Consider the following 9,363-nt stretch of genomic DNA (forward strand, 5'->3'; position numbering starts at 1 on the left):
GAGAGAGAGAGAGAGAGAGAGAGAGAGAGAGAGAGAGAGAGAGAGAGAGAAAGAGAGAGAGAGAGAGAGAGAGAACAGAGAACCCATGGAGTTCAGAGAGATGTGAGATGGGAAGGAGAAATGTCAGGAAGAAAATGGGGAGTTAAAACACATTGCATATGTATGGATATTAAAATAACAGAATTTACAAGTAAATTTAGAGGAAACTTAGATGAGTGTTGGGGATGGTAAGCAGCTGGATTTGAGCATATTGCCGTTCTGTGCTCATGCCAAGTGGGTCTCTTGAGAAGGAGTGGATCTCCATTTTATTTATAACAGTGACCATAGGAAGAAAAGGTTTTACATGATGACCAAATATTCGCAAGTAGAATAAAGCTTTCACTGGCATCAATGTTCCAATCTGCAATGGATTTGATGTAGTTTCTGTCCTTTGTCTGCTATGCTGGGACTGAGCTCAGGGCCTCATGTGTATTCTATGACTGTGCTGTATCCTCAATGTTTGTTGATCAATTCAATTCCAGTCTAATCCTTTTATGCCATTGAAACCTACTTTCACAAGACATGGTTCACCTGGTGATTGTGTGAGAGCTGTCTGACAGGTAGCTGGGAATTGCAATGTTATTATAGTTTAGTAAGTATTTCCAGCAGTAAAGGATCTTGTAGAAGAAAAGTCAAGGTGGATACAGACTTTAGAATTAGAATTAAGAAATACGTTTGAATTAAGAGGACACATGACTGAAGCCGAAATCTTAAGTTATAAGCAGAGCATCCTCCAATACAAGAGAAAGTTAGATAGCCATTTCTTAGTATATGGATAACAAAGGACATTAGAAATATCTCCTCTTGAACCATGTCCATTGTGATTTGAAATGTGTAAACACGTGACTATGACTTAGTGAGTTTTCCAGTTTATTAAAGGACTGTCAGCAATCCCTTTCTTGTATGCATGATTCACATGTAAGTTTCCCACGATTACAGTTTTAAGTGATACTGAGTATGAGTCAAAGAGTCATCTCTGTACTGGTGTAAAGTACCATAACTGTCACTTTAATTTGACTGAAGAAGGAGCTACTGCATGTATCTATCTGGTGAGGGGCCACAAACATATTTCTTTACCATAAATGGTTTTATTGGCAGGGAAGCCAAGACCATTGGGGAGGTATTTCTACTTGAACTTCTGGAGGATCCTCTTTCCTTATTAACTTAGGCAGAATACCAAAGGCTGTGTGCATAGAATGTATTGCTTTGAGACTTATATTTGGGTGGATAGGCAAAGAAAGCACATTGAAGGCACCAGCATTTGGGTGATGAATGGGACAGGTCACTGGCCTATTTAAAGAGACTTCAGCATGCCTAATGGCAGAATATTTTTAGCCTCTTCAGTTGGTCAGTGTTGAAGTAAGACAGCTCTGCCAACCCGTTTACCTCTACCCTATCCCTCTAACCAGGCAAGTATTCATTGCATTCTAATGAGAAAAGTGTGTGTGTGTGTTTGTGTGTGTGTGTGTGTGTAGGGAACATATGATGTGAAATTGATCATGGCTGCTTGCCACATGTGTAGCTTCCTCTTCATTGGTCAAGTTAAACAGGCAATCGATAAGCGCTCTGAATGGCTCCATGACCCTAGGCATGTGTAAGACTGAGTTTGGGGTACAGTAAGCTCAAGACTTGGCTTGTGCTTTCGGGGAACCCCTTATAAGCAAGAGGTAGGACACAAATTGTTAATTTTCAATTTGCACAGAAACATTAATGTAACAACCTTAGTGATTAAAAAAGAAAGAAAAAAACAAAAACGGAAAGACACAACAAGCAAGTTTTGAACGGCCCACGAGAGACTCCAAAGTTTACTGGCCAAAGTTCATGCCTTAGCCTCTGTTTACACAGGGCAGCTAACCTTCTGTCCTAGTGGACAGGACCTATGTGGTGACATTTGGGGACCCATGGAATCACTGCTTCAGTCATGTTCCATCGTGAGTCAGAGTTCACTCATTATGTAGTCAGAGGCAGAGTAACTGCCCTTCTAAATATCTGTATTTTAGGGAAGGTTAGTTATGGTTTACAGTCATCAGACCACTACATTTGCCAGAAAGTGAAGAAATGGAAATTGATATGGTTATGTATAAGAGCTAAGGCGCATGGGAATTAGAGGCTGGTTCATAGTGGAGGATTGGAACACATCCTGATGGGGAGTCCAGGATAGCTGTTTGAGGGTATAGATGGCAGAGGGGAACCCAGGGGTTATGATGAGTCTAGTGAGGGGCTAAGGAGGGAGGAGGTGGCACAGAGCAGCTTTCCTTATTCTTTATACGTTCTCTTCCTGTTTGTTGCTTGTGGTAACATGGTCTTGGTTTTCTTCCATGCCCCTGGTCCATGTTCTTGAATTTTTAATCTTTCTTAAGATTCCATTGTGGCTTTCTTCTTCTTCATGTATACTTTTACTTTTTTCCCCAGGCTAATTTATTTTTTTTTATTTTGGAAAAATAGTCTTACTGTATAGCCTAGGTTGGCTTAGAACTTGTGACCCTTCTGCTTCAGACCCCTGGATGCTGTAATTACAGATGTGTGGCACCACACTTGGCAATTTCTACCTCATTCATGATGCATAAATAGTGTTCCTAGATTATGCCTTGCCTGGGACTCTCTATTTAATATATAACCATCTAACAGATACCTGTTTTTAGAAGACTCAGATACGCCTGAAATTGAGCATGTGCAGATCCCACCAGTCACTTTGCTACATCACTCTGGTCTTTGGCCAATGCTTTTCAACCACTGAGTGACGCTAGGATATACTGATGTAAGAAGCCCTTTCAGGCCCCAGAAGAGTCTCAAGGCTGTTTGAATGGGGATTCCATGGTCAGGGTTCCTGAGCCATGGTCTAGCAGAGGAGGAAGACAGACTGTATGGGCATTTATTATTGAACTAATGAAGCCATTCAATTGCATTTGAATATAAGCTTAAATGTTTAACTATAGCTAATATGAGGTACAAAGCCATCTTCAATACACTCATTTCATCTCATACCGGGCTTCTCTATAACCCTTGGTTGATCTTTCTTTGTTTTTAATTGTTTCTAGTTTTTAATTCTTGTTCTGCCTTAAGCCTTGCCTCATAATGTTTCTTTTATCTTAAATTCTTTTTTCCTCCACCATTCCTGCTCACTGAACGCTTTTCAGCTTGTATGTATTACCCTCAGTAACATCTCTCAAGCTCCCAGGTCAATGGTGTTCCTAAGTAATGATTAAATCAGGAATATTACTTTATCCTTAATTATCTGCATGAACTAGTGTATCCGTCATCTTAGATAAACCATTCCCCCCAGATGATCTGTTGCTTTCTTCAGGGATATTAATTTTTGAAGGAGCTTGTACTATTAAAATAACCCTATCCCCATGCTTAGCCAGAAACCCAAATACTTGAAAATTCTGCTCTTACTTTTCTGCTGGCTAGCTTACTTTTTATTTTTTTCTTAATGATACTGCTTGGCATTCCACTTTTTTTCTAAGGTGGGGCTCACTTCTTTGATTTGATCTTTTGTGAGACTTTTGAATATTACCCATCTTCTCACGCTTCTGCTTCCCTCAGTTTTCTGTGGCTCATTGCATTTTTTAACTCAGCTGACCTCGCCCCCTACCAACATTGCTCCACAAGCACAAATTCATCCAGTGAAAGTAAATTCTAAATTTTATAGTTGTTTGAGTCACATAGGTAGCTAAAGAGATGGCAACTCACACATCGTGAGGCATGAGCTTGCTTTTTTTGATTTAGAACCTCCCCTCTACGATCCTAGCTACACTACACATTCTGCATGCATAGCACTGAGCAATGTGACACCTTAATTATTTCCATTTTTTTTGTATCCTCACAGTCTAGAAAATAACCTGTGCTACAGCAGCCACTCAGTGTCCATTGAGCATGAGATGACACTACTTAACATAGGAACGAGACGTGACTTTGTACCTCCTGCTCTGTCAGCAGGACACTGTGATTGCTGATACCAGGGAATGTTTGTTCTTAAATACCATCATTCCTGATGTGTTTACTTTAGCCAGTTTTCCATGTACCTGCAGAAAGAAGTTTGAACTGATCAATACAGCCATCTGCCTTTAAAGCAATAGGAAAAGGCTAGCTTGTATACATTTAGTTTGTGGCTGTAGAAAGAGTATAGATATAAAAAAAATGAAACTATTGAAATGGCAATCAAAAACACTTTGGCTGCTTATTTAGAGTCTTGGTTTTAAGTATGCTGGAGTTGTCACAGCTATCGATCAGACATGTCTGAGAATGAGTACACCAAGGTCATAAGTTATTGACATTAGTTTTCCATTCTATTTGAATATGTACTTTTGTCATGGTATTGCTCACTAAAATGTTTTTGCAAAAAAAACCCCTTCAAACTCATACATATTATTTTAATAAATGGATTTTAATCTATCTCAATATCATAAAAAGGTTCAATTTGAACAATTCAGAACTTATATACCCAACAATATTTGACAAGTATTTTTAAACATTAATATTATATAGCTTACTATAATTATGCTATGGATGAAGCTATCTCTAATACTCTAAAAAAAAAAATAGAAAGACCACAGTCATTTATTTGATATGTGTAAACTTTACAAGTGATTCGAGATCAGATACTCCATCTCTCATTATAATCCCATTCATAGTTTTTGCAAAACTCATTGGAATATTAGGACTTAAATATTTTAAGTTTTAGCTGGGTGATAGGTTGGGAAATTTTATGTAAGTACTAGAACCAGGAGATTATAAGACAATAAGTTCTAAGGTTTGGAAGTAATCATAATCAAATATCACCCTTTAATGAAAATATTCTAATGCTGAGCTATAAAAATTTCAACGTAAGATTATTTTAGCTATAGAATGTACTTTTTTGTCTATTTTTTAGATACATTTTTTTCTGTCTAGGTTTGACTGTCCAGGACCTTGCTCTGTAGACCAGGTTGGTCTTGAACTCAGAGATCTGCCTGCCTCTGCCTTCCAAGTGCTAGGATTAAAGGTATGTGCCACCACTGCTTGGTTACAATATATGTTTTATAAGAGATTATAAAACTTTGGCTTTGTGAATTTAATCTTTCACATAATAAGTCTTTTGGATCATGTCTAGATAACATACAGACTGTGAGCAGATGTTCAGAAGTGTATGTACTTAGGGATGGATTCTATCTGCAGAAATATTTATAAGCAGAATTGGTGTTATTTCCATTTTACATGCTCTACTTGTTGATCTATGAAAAATAGATGAGCATGCAGGCATTCATCATGGTTTTCTTTAATTGGAAAACCATTAGATATGAAAAAGTGTTTTATTAATACAGTTTAGATAAGGTTAGCCATCTTTTAATTTCTTAAGACATATTAAGCTGATTCAGATAGTGAAGAAGGCCTGAAAAGCTTGAACTAGTTCTCCAGCTTGGAGTCCTCAACTTCATATATCCTCTCCCGCCTTTGAGGACACTGTCTCATTCCATAAGACTGTCATCACATGGGAAGCATGCCATCACAGCAGTTCAAGGACCTCAGGGATAGTTTTATTCCAGTTGATTTACATGACATGGAGACTATAACAGATCTGCAGGTCCAAGGCTGTAGCAAAAAATTGAGCTGAATTAAACTGCAGTAAGTAACTAAGAAATTGGGAAGATAATAGAAAATTTGAGTGGCATAGGCATAAATTCCAGGGGCTCAATCTAGCAAGAAGGAAGGACAGAAAAGTACATTTTTATCATTGGGACTATGGTAAAAGAGGTTGAACAGGTCAAACAAACCGAAAATAGTAATTTTGTGTGCATTTAATACATTCTCGAGAGAGCTCTAATGAAAAGAAGTGTAGTTTAAGCAGACACAAACCCGTTGTGTAAAACATCTGTTTCCAAAATGCGTTCTCTCTCAATTTTCTCTTCCCTTTTCATCCTCGTTTTTAAGACATTGTTTGTTTATAGCAGAGTCTCATGTATCCCAGGCTGACTGAGTGTCAAGATTATAGGACTGTACCACTGCATCTAGCATTTCAAAATATGACTCCACAGGTACAGAATATCTTGTAGTAAAGAAGATAATATCTACCAGCAAAAGTACTTGTGTGGAGCAGGATATCAAAACAAATGGGGTTTAGGAATGAGTTAGCCTAGGCTGCCTCTATCCAGCATGTCCACCCTTGGTGCAACTACTCAGTCTGACTAGTACTGTACTCCACTATATATGCAGTGCTTTGATTGATGACTTGAAAATGTAGTCCCTGTCCACCTGAACGTTTTTCTTTTTCCTTTCCTTTCTTCCTTTTTTAAGTAAAAAATTTCTTGTAACATTAATAATGTCAAAACTACCCAAATAACCAGGTAATGATGTTCTTTAAAGTCATGGAGTGCTTTGCTTAGTAGAAACCCCCATACTTTGAGGGTAAACACACAGCCTTTGACCATTCTCAATTATGCAACTGTGTCAGAGCACAGTCATTGAGAATACCAGGTTATTTTCTAAACTCGAACTCCACAATGAATACTCTTCAGCAATCTCATTTTATCTTACTTTTCTGACCAAAAAATGAAATATTCTTGTGTCTTCTTTGAATTAAGCATTTTCTTCACCTTAACTATTCCTAGGACATCAAAATGAGAACAATTCAGCCTTAGTGGTTTACTGCGGCAGTTCCTGTCTCTCTCACAGTTCCTGTCTCTCTCACAGCTGTTGTCTCCTCTCACCCACCCCTTTCTCTGCTCACATTTTCTGATCATAGTATAAATCATAAAAACGTGTAGACATGTAACCACAGAGGAACAAGGGAGGGGAGGGGAACTCGAGGAGGGATGGAGTCACAGCAGCTAGAAGGCGCAGACAAGGCGCTGGCAGGACCCTGACACTTGTTAGCCCACCCATACTGCAGACCGGAAGTGCTGTCTTCATCCTTAACTACATATGGAGACATTCCTATTTTATAAAATGAAGGAATTGGTGATGTCAGGACAGACAAGACAGCCTGCATTACCATTTCAACATAACTTCTGTTATTTTTATTCCTATCAGAGAGTTCTTTTAAAGGGATCCCTTAGGGAGACCCAAACCAGAGAAGTGTAGTTGGCATTTGAGCTTCACCAAGGCCGGGACAAGTCTTGTTTCCAGGGACGCTAGCTCCAAAGAACCCTGATTGCCCTGATTGGTAGATCTTTCCTTCCTGAAGTCACTGAGACTACTTTAAAACAAAGAATGAGATGCAAAAAGAGATTGCAGAACAGTTGTGTGTTTTTTTTTTTTAAGAAAAATTTGTAATCTAGTTAAAAAAATAGTTTATAGATTATTACGATATAGTGAAGGACTTAGTTGTTACATGAAAACTGGTGCTCATAGCTACTTCGATTTTCCCTGAGGCAGGTCAAACTTGTACAGATGGAGAACACTGTAGTAATTATCTTGTGAGTTCTCTGCACATTGGTTTTTAAGATGACCTAGCGTCAGAATACAAAGTCTTTCAAAGTTTCGTCCTCAAGACTCTGTTTTCAGTAGCAGAGAGGAGGCATGTGAGAAGGTACTAGGTGCTGAAAACTACATACACACACACATATACATACATACACACACAAAACCACATACATGCACATACACATACACACATACATGCACACACATAGGCATACACATATATACACATACACACATATACACATATACACATGCACACATATACATACACATACATATATATACGTAAATGCACATACACATATACATACACATATACACACATACACACATATATACACCTATACATACATATACATACAGACACACACATACACATGTATACATACACACATATACAAATATACACTCAAATGCATATGCACATGCAGACAAACACACACATACACACTTGCACACACATATATAGACACACATGTATACTTAACATGATTAAAGTGTAATATTTAAAGCTATTTAAATCTAAACATTTATCCTATTAGATAATTCTGTTCTGTTGCATATGGTTAACAGATATATGCAGCAAATTAAAGAGAATGAAGTATAGCAGCAAAATTTTGGCTGTACAAGTAAAGACAAACATAAAATCAAGAAAGGTGACATTCTCCATGTTGTGCACATTGATATCTAATTAGCCTTACATCAAGCCAGCACAACTTTTCATACTACTAGGTAACTACCATATACGAACATTCTAGGCAAGTCTCAAAGTTCTGGATGAAAAATTAGAGTATTCACTAGTATAATTATTACTTAGTGAACTCAAAGAAATTCAGCATTATCTGTGCAGAATGATTCGTTGTGGTTAGTCAAGCAAAAAACGCAGTGAAAGTTCATTTCACAAGGCATCAAGTGTATCCCAGTAACAAAATACAAATGTTCAGAGAGCTTCATACCAAAAAAGACTCACAACCCCAAACACTAATTTCAACATTTATTCATTTATGTTTAACAATCAAACACAGCTTCAAAATGTGATGGACACTCTTCTAACAATATTAGGAAGACACTCGCTGAAATAGGAGGGAAAGCCCAAAGCATTCCTATTAAAGTAAGAAGCAAGACAAAAGTGTCCACTATCTTCACCCCTATTCAGTATAGTGATTGAAATCTCAGCCAAAGCAATAAAACAAAAAAGGGGTGGGGTGGGGAGAGGATATGGAAATGAAAAGAAGCTGAACTGTCCCTGTGTGCAGATGCGATCCTAGCTATAGAAGACCCTGAAGACTACATTTGAAATTTCTTAGAACTGATGAACACTTTCAGCAAGGTACTGGATAAATAATTAATCTACTATCACCAGTAGCAAATGTATACAAATGAAACCAGGAGAACAACCCCATTCTTAGTTGTCTTAAAAAAAATACCTTGGAATAAATCTAACCAAGGAGATGAGATACTTTTACAGTGAAAAATTTAAAACACTGAAAAGAAAGAAGATAATAAAAGAAGAAAGCCCCACCCCCTACACTTACCGATTGGAAGAATTAATATTGTGAAAACGTCTACACTACCATAAGCAATGACGTAATCCTCATCAGAACTCCAATATCACTCTTCACAGAAACACATAAACAATCTTAGAATTCATACAGAAGCACAAAGACTCTTGGGAGTAAAGTTCACACTGGAAATATTGAATAGTGGTGTAAGTCCTTTCACAGCTGATTTAAAGTTATACTACTGAGTCATAGTAAAATTAAACAAACAAATAACCCCCTTCCCAAACTCCCAGCATAGTACCAGAATAAAATTAGACACATAGATCAACAGAACAGAATTGAAGACCAGTTGTAATCCTTACAGATACATCCACCTGGTTTCTGACTCACTCTCTCTCTCTCTCTCTCTCTCTCTCTCTCT

This window comes from Grammomys surdaster, unplaced genomic scaffold (genome assembly GCF_004785775.1).
Source record: "Grammomys surdaster isolate TR1022 unplaced genomic scaffold, NIH_TR_1.0 1072, whole genome shotgun sequence".
Classification (NCBI taxonomy): domain Eukaryota; kingdom Metazoa; phylum Chordata; class Mammalia; order Rodentia; family Muridae; genus Grammomys; species Grammomys surdaster.